This window comes from Diaphorina citri, unplaced genomic scaffold (assembly GCF_000475195.1).
Source record: "Diaphorina citri unplaced genomic scaffold, Diaci psyllid genome assembly version 1.1 scaffold1593, whole genome shotgun sequence".
Taxonomy (NCBI): domain Eukaryota; kingdom Metazoa; phylum Arthropoda; class Insecta; order Hemiptera; family Psyllidae; genus Diaphorina; species Diaphorina citri.
This window is the reverse complement of record NW_007379019.1, coordinates 6,428-23,492: the sequence shown is the minus strand read 5'-3', so window position 1 is coordinate 23,492 and position 17,065 is coordinate 6,428.

Genomic DNA, 17,065 nt, shown 5'->3' with positions numbered 1-17,065 from the left:
TTGAGGACTGGACGTGAAATGGATTTGTACGCAATGACCATAGTTTCCTTATCCTTGCCCCAGGAGCTTCCTGCTAGAGCCTTTAGCATGTTGTTCCTTGCTTTTAGTTTGTTGACAGTGGTTTCAGAATGGAGGTGGAAAGTCAACATGGGGTCGAACGTGAGGCCAAGATTTTGTGATCTTTGACAGTGGGCAGGATTTTGCCGTCAACCACTATGTTGAGTTGTGTGTTGACCTCTCTTGTCCACGTGGTGAATAGGGTGGATGTGGTCGTATGCCTCTGACCAGGCCAAAACTAGATGCTCTCTGAACAATACCTGTTCGTATGCCACGCCCCCCAGCATCCATGCTCCAACCTAGTCAATCAGATTTATTAAAAACGCAAAAACACGAATTTCTTCATTTTTAAGGGGAACCTATTTTTAGGAGATTTAAAATTTCCGGTATTCTCAGGGGTTTTTGGGCCCAGGAGGGTCAAATTTAACTTTCTATCGCCGCGCCGAATTTTCCTCCAAAAACAACACGAACAACAAAACAAACAACAACAGCACACCAGCAACAAAACAACAACAAAAACAGCAACAACAACGACACCAACAACAACGTTGGACAAACAATTTTCTATCACCTGATCGCCTTATTTCCATAAGAAATACACAGAGTGCAGAGACTGCGGGAGAGAAATGTTCCGCTCTCGACCAACATTTTGAGTTTCGTTAATGTTTTTAGTTTGATAACTATGCAGTTAATAGGGAGCGCGTAGCCCGACCGTATTTTTTATTATGTTCTATAAGTTTGGCCATGCCTCGGGATGAACTAGCGGGATTCCGGAGCGAAGCGACGGTATTCAGCTAGTATCTCAATAATCCTAAAATGCAATGTTTACCTACCATGCTGGCACCGGCCGCTATGTGCATTTACATAATATGTCATAGCTACTCATTTTCCTCACGAGGCTGAGTGGGCCCCGTAACGGCCAGTCACGGAATCAATCATTTGCATGATACAAATTTCTTGGATTTTCCTCACGAGGCTGAGTGGGCCCCGCAACAGCCAGTCACGGAATCAATCATTTGCATGATACAAATTTCTTGATTCTCAATAATCCTAACAACCAATGTTTACCTACCATGCTGGCACCGGTCGCTATGCGCATTTACATGTCATAGCTACTATTTCCTCACGAGGCTGAGTGGGCCCCGCAACAGCCAGTCACGGTATCAATCATTTGCATGATACAAATTTCTTGACCCTCGAGGGCCCCGAAACAGCCAGTCACGGAATCAATCATTTGCATGATACAAATTTCTTGACCCCGCCGGGAATCGAACCCGGGTGTCCCGCGTGCAAGGCGAGCGCAGTGACCACTACGCCATGGGAGCTGACCGATAGGCACTTATTATACTCGTAATAATAGTGCTTATATTTATATACTGCTCATTCTAAAAATTAATTGAGGACAAAACAAAATTTCATAGCTAGGATTGAACCCAGTTTCCTCCTGATTACGAGTGTCTTGACGGTTTGGGAGTGCTTGGAGTCTTCGAGCACGTTCAGAATATGCTCAGATCTTAACAAATATTGCAATTCAAACCTACTTTACCTATTCCGAGTTATATGCCCGATAGGTATGCAAATTAATAATAGGTATTTTGGTCTGTACTGCGTATTGCAATATTTGCAATGTGAGGTATACCCCCTCTATGTAGTTTATACGTAGATGTAGTAGTTCAAGCCAAATTGTAAACACCCTCGGGTAATTTTGTACAATAAAATAAATATTGAAATAAATAGGTACAGGTACGAAATAATTATACATTTCGTGTAGGTAACCTACTGAAATTTATGGCCGGCAGGTAAACGTCTGATAAATGTGCAAGGTTGTGAGGTAGGTACTGAATAACGGAGATTTGTTCATTTATTCACTTCTGATACAATGCAACCTCTCAAAGCTATAGAAGAATTATGTCTTTATTTCAGAAATTCACATAGGTATAATGCAAACTTTAATTCTTTCAGCACAAGAGGTCAAATATTCGTCTGGTAACAACGGTAAAGTTCATTGTGTGAAGCAGAATAAAAGTTCTAAGGTGCGCTCCTGATACGGGACGCACTTGCGCAGTTTGAGATCCCACGCGCAGTACGGGTCTTGCAGATTGACGCAGTCCCTGTGTGTGAGAGAGAGAAAAAAAAAGTTTAAAATGTAGAATAGAATAGAAAAGAATAGAATAGAGTAGAAAAGAATAGAATAGAATAGAATAGAGTAGAAAAGAATAGAATAGAATAGAATATACCTTGTTTATCCTGCTGCAATAGGACTGAAATGTCCCTTTACCCCAGCAGTCTAAACAAGGTAATTTAAAGCGTTGAGATACGGGACGCACTTGCGCAGTTTGAGATCCCACGCGCAGTACGGGTCTTGCAGATTGACGCAGTCCCTGTGTGTGTGTGAGAGAGAAAAATGTTTAAAATGTAGAATAGAATAGAATATATCGTGTTTATACCACAAGAATGAGATTGAAAAGTCCCTTTACCCCGGCAGTCTAAACAAGGTATTTTAAAACGTTGAAAAAAATTCAATTCCGAGAACAGAACTCGAAACTGTGAAAGTCTCCTAACTGAAAAGGTCAAACATTCAAATTAGTTAAATTGTTAAATCTGCCATTGCCTATAACCTAGACACTTGTGACGTAAGATATCTGAATGTTAACAATGATCAAAAATGTGACTTTCGTGTTCGTTGTGTGTATTTTCCATTTTACCCGAACTTTTCAAAGCGATTTGTCTCGGGATGTACAAGTCGTAGAAGAAAAAGAAAAATCCTTAGTTCATTTTTTTTCACAACTTACAACCTTTTTTTATAAAGCTAAAAAAAAAAAAAAAATAGCTCATGCCCATAAATTCATATGTATTTAATAAATAAACCTTGTGATTATATGTTCATCAGAACAAATGCGGCCTCCGGCCGCTGGCAAAGCTAGCTACGTTACACTTGTGCAGAATAAATTTATATATTGCGGCCTTCGGGCGCTGCTTTTGGTAATACATCAGCAAAAATGCGGCCTTCGGCCGCTGGCAAGGCCAGTGTACTTTGTTTAGGCAATGTTTTCCTTCTCTCTTCGATGTCAGGATGAGAAGACCTTAGCAGTGACAGTTCCCTCTATCACACCTCTTCTACCATTACGTTACGTCACGTGACGTGGTAGTAGTGTGGCTGTCCTGAACGAAGGATAATTTTAGTTAAAAAAAAGTATACTTACGGATTTCATCAAAGTAGAAAGGATAGTCTCCCGGGACACTGCTTAAATTGTGAAAACTCCTTTTTGTGTTCAACCTAACCCCATAATAACACTGGTCACTGCTCGTTTGTGACAGCTCCTTTTTGTGGCGATGTTACATTGACGTGACTTCTGACCAAGTACCATCAAGTCAATACTCACGGATAAAAAAAAGTATAATTTTAGTCCATCAGAGACTGCTGGAAACCAGAGATCAAATTGTTCTATTGAGGTCTGGCTAGGATCAGATTGTTCTATAGAGGAGTGTGTAACGAAACAAAATAACACAATAGGATAGAGGTAATGGAAAATCAATTACCGGTGAGTATGACACGATCAGTATCATGCTCGGGGGACTGGTGATCAAATAGAGAGACTGATCAGTCCTCGAATAGAAGAGAAGAGAATAGAATAGAATATACCTTGTTTATCCTCCCAGAATGAGACTGAAAAGTCCCTTTACTTCTGCAGTCTAAACAAGGTCTATATTTGGTTCAGAATAGTTGCGAAAACCTAAAGCCAGTCCCTCAAGTAGACCTGATCAGGTGTACCTGGCAGGTCAACCTGATAGTAAGTGGCTGGCCTTACAACCAATCAGAACCTTACAACTTACAACCTTTTTTTATTCATACAATGTGGCTTATGGCACAAAATAAAACTGGTTTTTCTGAACTTCGTGGCCAGCCACTCACTCAGGTAGCCCTGAATAATTTTAGTTTAAAAAAAAGTATACTTACGGATTTCATCAAAGTAGAAAGGATAGTCCCCCGGGACGGAACAGTTCAGACGGGACTTGAGGAATGTGGTCCAGCGGTCCCCAAAGTGGTGGGGGCCCCCTTTGTCCGACTTGCACACCCGGGCCACCCTGGAGTAAACGGCCTGGAATAGGAAAGCATTTATTGTAAAAATAAAATAAAGATAGGATCTCAAGATGTTAAAACTACTGTAGTTAGAAGAATACGATACCTGATAGTGAGTAGCTGGCCTTAGAATTCACTGCATTTATTCATTTACGTATTTCCAGAAAGGCTTTGACCATGGACAGAATGGCTGAAGAGGTCCTCGAGTTATCGAGAGATTATTATTGTGATACAGCAGCACGAACTACCTTACTGAAACCCATAGGTATCTGCCATAAGCCAGAGGTACCTACTGGCATGGCAACCATTGTCATCTGGCATAGGTAAAACCTATTGGGTAGACATAGACAGGCCAACCTCAGTGGTGTAGTGGTTAGCACGGTGGACTTTAAAATGGCACAAGTAAACCCCAATAGGTTTTACATAATATGTATTATCAACCTACATATCACCTGGCTGGCTCTAAGCCATTGTCAAATTGTCATAGGTAAAGGCATAGAGGCACTACACCTCAGTGGTGTACCAAAAGTGGTCAGTAAGGTGCACGTCTAAAGGTTGGTGGTTCAAGTCCCAGTGTTGGCATAAAAATATTTTGAATAGAACCAAAGACTCCAAAGAGTTCGTTTACTCCAACAGGAAAACCATTCTTGTCAACAAATTGAACAATTTTGATTTTTTTTCCATGTTCCATAATTTCATTATTATCGCCAACTTGAAAGTTCCTACAAAGTAATACATATGGATAAACATAAGACAGAGTTGGAAATAATACGAAGTTGGACAGACACAAAACCCTCAGGGCATATCGTTTAACCTTAGCTCTCAGAGTCAAGGGCAAATTGTGGATCAAACATCGCGTCGGATCGAGTCCAACATTATGACCAAATGTGGCGGAAAAGACACTCTGAGAAAAAGTGTTTGGAAGCAGGGCCGACTTTCCGGGGTCAAAGCGGCCCAGAGGGAAGTTTCGAGAGACCCAAAAAGTCAAGTCGGTACCTTAAGTGGTGCAAGTTTAAGAGCTATAGATACAAATATTAAGACCAAATGTCGCCGAAAAGGTAGATACTTGATGACAAGTGTTTAGAGGTTAGAGGCACTTTCAAGAGAGTAAAAAAAAGGCTCTCTTGAAGATCTTTGTTAGGGCAAGTTGGTTTCTTTATCCGAGGTCCGAGGTTTAACGCTGAGTTTGCCAACACTTAAAGTGTTCTAAACCTCCCCTACTAACGTGCTAAGCAACCTGGCCCTGTTTAATAAATTTACTAAAAGTATACTAAACTTTACCCAGTTGGAACTCTAGTTTACTTCACAGATAAGGTTTGTTTTTGTTCTCAGAAAGGCTGGCTTTCTCCTATCCTGTCCACTCTTCGATTTCGGGACGATATGATCTTCGCTGAAATAGTTTCCTCAATCAAAACTCTTAAAAATAATAAGAAAAAATGGACCTCCGGGCCAGATTATATTTTTTTGGTCCTTTAGTCGGATTGGGACCTTAGTAATTTTTACCAGATTTTTCATTATTATTTATTGATCATCATCATTATTATTACTATTATTTTTTAAAGCTTCTCTTGAAATAATAGCAAAACAGGTCGTTTCACTTGCTTCTCAAATGCCGCCGCGTCAAATCGTCAATAAAATATCTTTCAATCTTCATTATTCAAAGTGAATAATATGTTATTACATGTTTTGTAACACATGTACCTGCAAATGTTTTATGTTATAACCTCGGCCATACTAGCTCCAAGCTAACAGGTGTTCCACTTAGAAGACAGGGTGTCCAATAACTTGTGGTCCAGTCAACTGTAGAGTCTGTAGACCAGGGTGACTTTAGATTTTAATGTAATCCTACTTACGATGGGGCAATGGCCTCAACGATTTTGGGTACCACTGACTCCCAAAGCTACACCGTATAATACATGTTTTATGTTATAACCTCGGCCATACTAGCTCCAAGCTAACAGGTGTTCCACTTATAATACAGGCTGTCCAATAACTTGTGGTCCAGTCAACTGTAGAGTCTGTAGAGCAGGGTGACTTTAGATTTTAATGTAATCCTACTTACAAGGTGTCTCATAAGTTGTGGTCCAGTCAACTCTAGACCAGGGTGTCCTTAGATGTGTTTTCCTTTCGGAAACTGAGATGATTTCCCCTCTTTTAAAGGAAAATGCTAAAATTAGTTCAACTAGGTGGCGTGGTAGCGTCTCTTTTACTATTCATCCTCATCTACTCTTATCATTAATCTTTTTACACTGGTAATGACGCCACTGGTTGCTAATCGGTTAAAGTAGCTACTCGATTGTATTCACGAGGCTGAGTGCACCCCGAACTCCAATCACAGAACCGAAAAAAACCTCGGCCCCGCTGGGAATCGAACCCTGGACCTCCGGAGTGCAAGCCTAGTGTGATACCCACTCGGCCACGTTTTGCAATAAAACATTAATGAACGAGTACCTATGTGCCTAATGCAAACTTGGCCTTCATTAGTATACAGTAGAATAGCAGATACTAGAGGAGAATGTACCTAAAATTGGCGGTTCCTAAGCTGGGGGTCATTAGGCCCCTCCTCCCCTCGAGCGAGGGTCAATTCTAAATGGCTTTTTCTTCGCTTTCTTTAAAAGGGCAGGACCTTCTAACCACTCTACTGTAGGAAATGTTTTTTTTTTTTTCACCTTCATCTTCTCCTTCTTCTTCGGGCAGGAATTTCACTTCTGTGAGACATATAATTCTTGACACAAATATTATATTACCACCAATTTCTAGAGAAAAAGTCCACATCGGATGAAAATCGGGGGCAATGGCCTCAAGAAATTTGGGTACCACTGAATCCTAAAGCTAGACCGTTATGTTAAGAACATGTACTCGTAAGTTAGAAAGACGCACATATGCCGTTACCATGACAACTAAGGTGCTGCAATCCGTGTTAGCCTACAGAATAAATTATGTGCATTAATGCAACTATGGTCTATGGTCCTTTCTCTCTGACAGAATGTGGGTTCCAAGTTCTAAACTCGATCCTTACAGATTGCATACATTTTTCTTCGTCAGCTGTGTCCACACATGGTCGACGCCATCGATCGATGTCGACTGAAACCGTACACTGCCTCGACAACATAGATTCACCTCGTCGAGCGACGGCGTCGACCATGTGTGGACAGTGGACATAGCTTCAGAGTGCGAGAGGTCTGAATCATTTTCATAGGTTTGGATTTTCAGGCAGCATGGCGCGACTTCGCGCTACAAATGGCGCGACTACAATTCCATTTACGTCGGTCCCAAGACTTATGGTGGGGAACTGTAACTAAAGTCTTAGGCCTATTTTTTAAAAAAGTAACGTGATCAAGAGCCAATAAAAAAAGTGACTTACACGTAGGTACTATTCACCATCTCGATTTGCATATTCATGTGTTGCAAATTTAATCCCAGATTTAATTCATATGCGTATTTCATATCTATTTCAAGTTAGAATTTTACACCAGACAAATAAAAGACCAATCTAAAAACTCATTAAATGTAGTTTTGAAATACATACAAGCAGAGAAGCACCAGGCTCAAATTCACATAATTATAAAAAAAACTGTAGAAAATGAACGAATTTAAAATTCATATTTTACCTACAAATGAGTCAGAGTTAAGATATACTGTATACAGTTATGAATGAAATAATTGAAATATGAGTACCTACGTATTCACAATTTCACATATCTATTCCATTTGTACTTGACTATCTCCATGAAAGTTCAAGATATATATGAATTCACATAAATATGTATTCCATTTGTACTTGACTATGGCTATCTATAAGAAAGTTCAAGATATATGAATTCACATATGTATTTCACATATTATGTGAACTTGGATTGGTTGAATGTAGAGCATATGGCGTGAGATCGTGGCAATCTAGCAATAGTAGCAGAGAGAGGATTAAGAGATAAAGTTGAACATTGAACTTGCCTTAAAGTTGTAGTCAATAACGGCAGTAGCTAAGCGAGGTAGCAATGTAAATAAATAATCAGGCCTGAAGGACTGAGGCCTGTTTCCCTCCAATTGGTATTTCCGGTGTATAGCAGATACAAAAAGACATCTTTTCTTTATTCTGCTATCGCCATTCGGCGAAAGTTAAAGCCGCTACAACAACAACAACAACAACTCCGATTCTGCAGACTAATATCTTCCACCTCTCAGAAGGCGTCCACAACGGAGAACTGACCATCGACCATAGCCTAGTACCAACCCAGAAATAAAACATACTAATGGTGTTCCCCATCCGTGGCACAAGCAACGGCTGGGTATACCATTTATTGAATACATCGGATAGTGTGAGATTGAAGCCTGCTATTGAGAACATGGCGCACCCCCCACATCTCGAAACTCCTTTCTGGTTTTCTGCTGACGAAGGGTAGTGCTACAGGCTACGCTTATTTCAGATTACACGAGTATCATACATTGAGGGTGGTACCCTACACCCTGGGATTGTTAGCCAGAAGAGTTAACTAGGAGACTTGCTTTGGAGATTTCGAAGAGATCAGATCTACAGTCAGGAGATTTCGAAGAGATCAGATCTACAGTCAGGGAGACAGTCGAGGACACGGACGCCGACAAATATTTATTTATATTGAAAGAATTGCATCGAATAACAAAGAAATGGAAACTTCTTAAATAAATGAATAGAAGCGTCCTCAACGAAGCCTTAACTCCGATCATAGTACCAAGTCGATACTACCAACCATCTTGAACAATCGCGGCATCGCAGAAAATCAAGCTGAGTATTTTATCTGCGATGGTCAATCGTCTCGGCGAGGGTCCATGGTCCATGGTCGCCGCGTCGATGTGGCCGCGCACTCAGAACCACCTCTGTGGCTGAGTGGTCAAGAGCACTGCCTCTCAACCCGGAGGTGCTGGGTTCAAATCGCGGTCAGGGCGGAAATTTTCTAAGAAGACTTTTCCATTCTTGGATAGGCATGGATGTAAAAGAATGTGCCTTGAAGTAATGCCAAAACGGCACCCAGGTAGGTAATTATAATATCTTTTTAACTAAAAAAGAAGTAAAAAAAAAAAAACTCAGAACCAAGTTGGAAGATAAGTCCAACGACAAACAGACAATTCCTAGCGTATGTACCAGCCTTAAGCTATCACCTCCAGTGATGAACAAATTAATGCATGATCCTATGCTGCAACTATTTCATAACTACTCTGGTGTCACAAGTCCAATATTCTCGTTAACTCCTGACTACTCTTTGGCACCTTTGTGCCAAGATTCTGTGCCAGTCTTTCGGCCGTTCGCTCACGGGTGTCATGGGTAGTGTATCGAGTGTCATGGGTAGTGTCTTCGTTTTGCCGGCAATAGACTTTCGTCAAAGGAGAAATCAAAAGATTTGCCTAGCCCGCCTAGTTGGCTTGGTTGGTTGCGCATCTGCCTTGTAAGCGCTAGGCCGTGGGTTCGATTACCGCCCAGGGCGGATTTTATCCTGAACGCATAATGTTCGTTCTCAGAACAGCTGATGGTTTTCTCCTATCCTGTCTTCCTACTTTCTTCGCTTTCGGGACGATAAGACCTTAGCGGTTACAGTTCTCTCTATCAAACAAATTGAAATAACATTGGCCGTAGTTTAGGTCTTTAAGATCATAAAGTTCGGAGACTTATATTGTTACATTTGTTACTCAATTTCTTAATTTTTAAGTCCATTCCAAAGTCCGACTGACACGATGTAACATATCTCCAAACTTGGTCTTCCAAAATTGAAGACCCATCAGTGTTCCTTAATACACTTTCTGATGGACCTCATTAAGCCGGCTTAATTCTCTTCGGAACTCTTTCGGAGCCGGGTTAATCACGTGCCGAATTTCGGTGATTACGTCCGTTTTGTGTCCAGGTGGTTTAAGAAGATTAAGTATTTTTAGGACTGACAGATTACCTGGAACCGTACCGGTTTTTGGTCGTGACTTACCATATCTCTGCTTTGGTCTTGGATAGGATTGTCCATTTAAAATTGAATTCGTTTCTTCAATTCATTTCTTTAGAATTCTTCTTGCTCGTCTTCTAATTCTTAATTCTATCTTGTTTTTATTCTTCTTCTCTCCTTCTCCTACAAATTTTTTCTTCTCCATTTTACTAAAAATATCTTTTTCTTTGCTTCCAAAATCGCAAGTACCAGTTCTGCTTCTAGCATTGTGATCATTGGGATATGTAGTATTGTTTGCGTAGGCACTGATTAGAGACTCTTTGTATTAGGAAGCCGACAACAGAAAATGATTTATCAACTATTGTTGTTGACATTATATATCTTTTCCATTATTTGATATTATTATTATTTTGAGATATTGTCTAATTAAGTAAATAGCAGAAGCCAATCAAAATGTTGTCTTTGATGTGGCCGCCCTATTAATTGTTATTTTTATTGTTGTGATATTTTTTTTTTCTTTTCTCAAGAGGTTTGATAGAGGGAACTGTGATTGCTGAGGTCTTATCGTTCCCAAATCGAAGGGCAGACACGAAAGTCCCGAAACTTAAGGGTGAAGGCGGAAAGGATAGGAGAAAGCCACAGTCGTTCCAAGAACGAACCTAGTCTGTTTGGGATTAACTCCGTCCCGGGCAAGAATCGAATCCACGTCCTAGCGCTTACCAGGAAGACGCGCTACCCTCCAACCTAACTGGGCTGGCTCCTGGCTCTTAGATCATCAAGGAATACCCTCTGACATTCAAGGAATGAGGTGTCAAATTGTGAATAACACAGGTCACCCTAGTGTGAAGGACACAAGAGTGTCGCCACTTGGTCCTATGAATCAATGTCGACCTAATATTAGGCCTGAATCATCAAATTCGGTCTTCCCAAATAGTTACTCACGAATGATTCAAACTGTAGTAATTTGTAGGGATGTTGCGATATTTCGAAAACCGATATATATCGATTTATTTGAGGGGCCGATATATCGATATATTTGCAACTCATTTACATCCCTAGTAATTTGTTTCAAATATTCCTGCCAGCCTAGTTAGTTTGGAGGGTGGCGCGTCTGCCTTGTAAGCGCTAGGTCGCGCCCGGGACGGATATTATCCTGAATGGATAAGGCTTTCTCCTATCCTGTCTTTCTCCTCTCGATTTTGGGACGATAAGACCTCAGCTCCTCCTCAGCAGTTACAATTTATTAGTACATTCTCTCGTTGTTCACTTGAACACTTGGTTCTTTGGTTCGATTTATTCCATCCTCGAAACTGGTCACAAAGAGTGGCGCTATCCATCTTTTTTGGAAGAGGTTTGATAGAAGGAGCTGTAACTGCTAAGGTCTTATCATTCGAAAATCGAAGAAGGAAGACAGGATAGATGAAAGGCAGCCGTTCTGAGAACCAACCTTACCTGTTTAGAATATAATTCGGTCCGGGTGGGAATCGAGCACTTAATATAGGCTGTTCCGATAGGATTTAAGTTAACTACTTTAAAATTGGTCAAAATAGCATCTACTTATATTGTGGGAAAATCCTACAATGCTGCAGTGAGCACCAAAGTTGTGATATAATAACACAAAGAAACTGCATTTACATTTACATTATTAATTAATTAATTCTGTAGTCCAGATTAGTATGGGAGTTTCTGGCGCTTTCTATTGTAAGCGTGTAGAAAATTATGCTAGAAATTCTGCGTTTTATGTGGGGAGAAAATGTGAGAAATACCCACGACTCCCACGAGTATTTGCACAGCACACGAATGCAACAACTGATGGTTTGCATTTTCTTCTTCGATGCATTGACGACAAAATCCTGGCTACGGCCTTGGTTGGTGGTGGTAATGTAGTTCTTGGTGGTGTTGTTGTCGTTGTTGCTGTTGTTGTTGTTGTTGTTCTAGTTTCTAGTGGTAGATTGATATCAAAGAGAGTAAAGAAGATGAAGATCATAGATACTGTTACTACTGAACCATTTCTCAATAGCACAGAATTAGTCAAAGATCCAAGAAACATTCAGCTCAAATTCACTTCATAATCATAATTACCTACCTAGCTATGTAGGTACCTACAGATCTCAAAATTGCATGTCCTCAGCAAGAATTTCAATTTAGTTCCACTCAATAAATAGGTGTATACTAGGTACTAGCTATTTTCAGTCGGAAAATAATCCATTAAAACAATAAATTTAATGCATGAATCTAGGGAGGTACAAATGGTACATTACATACCTACTCTTCTTTCCCCTCAGTCAAATCAGTACCTACCTACACTACGTATACCTACCTAAAACGATTTTCCAGTCGTTTATCTGGTGGAACAACAAATATGGTTATAGGTAGGTACGTACTTAACTTATATTAACTACGTCTCTTAGGTTTACCCTCTCTCTGGGCTTATTCTTTAACAGGTTCATGGTTAGATTGTCTATTAGGCTCGTCCTAGGTATGACTAGAAAATTTCATGTAAAATTGAGGTCATTTGAAATTCATATTTTTCCATTGCATCATCTTTGGTGTAAGATATAGGTAAGTAGGTAATAGTCAAGACAATTTCGTGTCGCGGAATTTGAGTTGCATGTTAGCATCAGAGGCGTAGCTCCAACTAGGATTTTTACTTAAAAAAAAGAGGTTTGATAGAGGGAGCTACAGCCGCTAAGATCTTATCGTCCTGAAAGCGAAGGAGGGCAGGATAGGAGAAAGCCGGCCGCTCCGAAAACGAACCAGATCCGTTCAGGATAAAATGCGCCCCGGCGGGAATCGAATACGCGACCTAGCGCTTATAAGGCAGATCATTAGTTTAACATGATAGGTATTATCTACTCAAGTCAGTGTGAAGAATACCATCTGAGTAAGTACTAAGTACTAGAAGAATGAGAGTATCAGATAAGATTTACCAACATTTTGCAAATAATTAAAAACTTCATTAAAAGATGATGGGTATTATCTACTCAACTCAAGTTGGTATTAAAAGTACCATCTGAGTAAGTATACCTACTAGGTGTAAAAATAATTAGTAGAAAAATATCTCTGAGAGATGATAATGTAAAATGATGGGATTATCAAGCGAAGTAAACAAACGAGTATCTCATTAACATGAATTCTCATATATCTGCAATATCATGCAGTATTCATATGAAATGACATTCCCTTATCAGGAGAGATAACAGTAAACACCCGAGTGATCCCATCAATAGAGTAAACATAGACGAACTACTTCATGAATTATAGAGCTTAGGGAATAAAACACTACTGTGGAGTGTAGGTAGGTAAGTGAACTTCAAACTCCCTAAAGGCCCGTAAACAAATAAGTAAGAAGGTAAATTTAATTTATGTGCCACTTTGTTTCAAAGATTAAAGTAATAAAAAAAAATAATAATAATAATAATAATAAAAAGTCTCCTTGTGAAATATTATTAATTTATTATTTAATATTGTACCCTTGTGGCTCGCAGCGGGCCGCACAATTTGACCAGGCGGGCCGCATGCGGCCCGCGGGCCGCCAGTTTGACATGCCTGTCCTAAACAGACAAGATTCGTTTTACATATGAACGCCTGGTTTTCTCCTATGACCTATCTTTCTTTTTTTCTTGGCTTTCGGGTTGATAAGAACTCAGCAGTTACAGTTCCCTCTATTATTATGATAAGGCGGTCTCTTCTTGATCCCTTGTGTGCCGAGTGCATTTTAGTTTCTCTATTATTATGATAAGGCGGTCTCTTCTTGATCCCTTGTGTGCCGCGTCCATTTTGGTTTAGGACTAATTCACTGAAATTCCCTCTTTGACTCTTGAAAAAAAAAAAAACAAGAATTTCAAATAAGGCCCTTTAACTTTATAATTTATAACAATAGCGATAGTAGGTAGACTTCATTATCATCATTATAATCTTACTGCTCCTTAACCTCGCCTAGTTAACTCTATTGTCTCAACTACAAAGGCCTTGAAGAGAAAGTGTCTCAAAAATACCTTTCAAGCATTTTTATGCCTTTGAAGCATTTTTTAGCATTGTAAAAATGTAAAACGGAAGAGAGACAAAGAAAAATGTTTCATTCTTTCCAGAAATCCCGGGTTCCATTCCCGGTAGAGTTGAAGTTTTTTCGGCCCTAATGCTTGGAATTTGGGATTTCCTTGAACTTTTAACCAGCTCAATTGGGTATGTTCACAGGGAATTTTTTTTCCAAATACCTCGGTATTTTTCTTTGATAGAGGGAAAACTGTAACTGCTTGGGTCTTATCATCCCGGAATCGAAGAGAGAAGGAAGGCGGGGAAAAGCCAGCCGTTCCGAGAACGAACCTTACCCCTTCAGGATAAAATCCGCCCCCGGGCGGGAACACCAACCAAGCTTAGTAGGCTGGCTGGGATATTTTTTTTTTGATCTTTTTTGCCTCTAAAATTTTTTCAGACATTTTTTGACTGACTCCAAAAGTCAGCCCTAAACCCTAAACTAACAGATAGTAGACTGGGATATACAGATGGTTTCTGGCCTTGTTCGACTTTATTTACACAAGGGAAGTGACGTCATTACTCATTTGTGTGCACAGTTTGCACACACATGTGCCTCGGATATTGGAACATTGGATCATGACAGAATTTATTAATAGATTATACATAATTAGGTAAAAATCTGGCATGCCTCACACACGCATCCCGCATTTCCCGACAGCTTTTCCGATAAAATTATTATACCTAATTATTTATTTTCACCGAAAAAAAGTACGTAAAAACCACAGAAGACGACTATTTTTACGGTTCCAAAATTACAACCCGAAAAAAACTGAGATACTGATTACTGAGAATAAATAAAATCACACCGATTGCCAATTTCGGACAAAATCGTACGCAGACACTCCGCACGGACCAAAGTTGGTATCCTCTACTCACCACGTGTTTCACAGTAATGGGGGACAAAAAGCTGACGCAAACTATGCCGGTTATTACCCGAGCACATGCCCGTACCGAAAAATACGTCCCGCCACCACGAGGGACGGATTTATCGTACGGGACTCCAAATACGGTACAAGCGGGTCTTCAAGATACCGTACAAGTATCTTCGGCATAGAAACTGAATACGTGGGGTATGTCAGTATGTGAGAGAGCTACGGGTATGAATTTTCAGACCTTCAGCGTAAGGATTTTCGCGCCTGGCATTATCGTACGTTTGACGTTTATCGTGCATCTATTGTTGATTTTTTTTGGAAATCTCGCGTTGCGTAGTGCGAGCATTCATTCACCATTCACTTCAGAAAGAATTTCACACAATAACCTCACTCGTGTTTAAAAAAAAAGAAAATAATAATAATAACGAATAAAAAAATTTCCCCTTTAAGGAGAAAAGAGAGGGGAAAAAGATTATTTATTATTATTATTTTTTTTTTCTGGCCAAGTAACGAGAAAAAAAGTTGTGTCGAAAAAATTCACATTTTACAATGCATGCATGGCAGAGAATTTTTAACTTCCTAGTTTCCTACCTATAAATGTTGAAGTCCGAAGGACTCACCTTTGCCAAGACAAAACTTACCTACCATTTCCGCAAAAAAATTTGACCCCGCCCCGATTCGAACTCGCGACCTCCGACACAAACCGACCCGTGTCCATCCCAACGACCTGACCTAACGTTACGTTTCCACGCCAGCTTTTATGTACTGAAAAGAAAAACACGTGCTTCCCCCCCTGTAGAGTAAAATCAATATCTCTCCTTACTCCCCTTTCTAAATCCCTGAGGTGAGGGTGGCGAATCGCGCAACGCTCCTCCCTAATTAAATTATGATTCAACTTTGTTCTGCGAAAAGTTGAAACCAATTTGCCCCTAATTTTTTCAATAAAAACTTGTAAGTGCTAGAACTGCAAATCATCTGCCCACGATAAAATCTCTGTTGACCTCTTAGTAATTCTATACTCAATACATGCAATTTATTTCAGAGGACAGAAAAGATAAAAAATAATCCAATGATTCTCTTCTTTCAGTTCCAAGAACATGAGGCCAATTTCACCCACACTCTCTGGAAATGTTTACCTTTTTCTTTTTCTTCTTCTTCTTCTTCTTATATTTCTTCCTCTCCTTCTTCGTCCTTCTCCCTCTCCTCCTTCTTCTTCCATTTCTCCTTCGTTCTTGTTCTCCTCCTCTTTCTATGTACACAGATACAAGAAGTATGTACACAGATACAAGAACATAATACCTACATAAGTACCCATGTAAGTACCTACTTGCATTATCTAATACCTCCCTGTAGCTACAAGAGGATTCTTAGATGAAGTGTTTGGATGTTTGTTTTACCTATCTAAAGACTAGATTACCTACCTACTAATTATTTATTTGTAGGTACATACTATGTACCTACAGATTCTGCAATCTTGTAGGCAGGTAATTACTGTAATGAGCAAATCGTTCAAGTTTACTTATAAGGAAATTGTCTCCGTTCTCAAGTCTCAAGTCACACAGACTTGTACTAATAATCATTCTTCTTACAAATATACCCACTTGTTTTTCTTCTTCTTCTTCTCCTCCTCCGCCTTCTTTTTCGTCTTCTCCTCCTTCGTCTTATTCTTCTTTTTCCTTGTCTTCTGCCTCTCCTTCGTCTTCTTCAAGATAGAATACCTATCTTGAAGAAGACGAAAAAAAAAAGAAATAATAAAAAAAATAAAATAAAATAAATAAATTAATAATAAAAAAAAAATACCTTATGCCTGCCACTCATACTCAGACCGTCCGAACGTGTATGGCGAGAAAAGTTTCAGACCTAGGTCTGTCAGACTGTCTGAGAGACCTCGGTCTCAAGATTTTTTTCCGCCACACACGCTCAGACGGTCTGAGACTGGACTGGCCGGACTTGCCGACATTAGCAGTTGTACAGTGACGTCAAATCTCCACCAAACAAAAAGAACCAAAGCAATCACCCTAAGGCTGATTGAGAGGCTGACGAAAAAGTAAGAAAAGTCGTCCATACACAATAAGCCCACTCTGACCCTTAGGTGTTGGGGTAACTGGCTCAAAAGA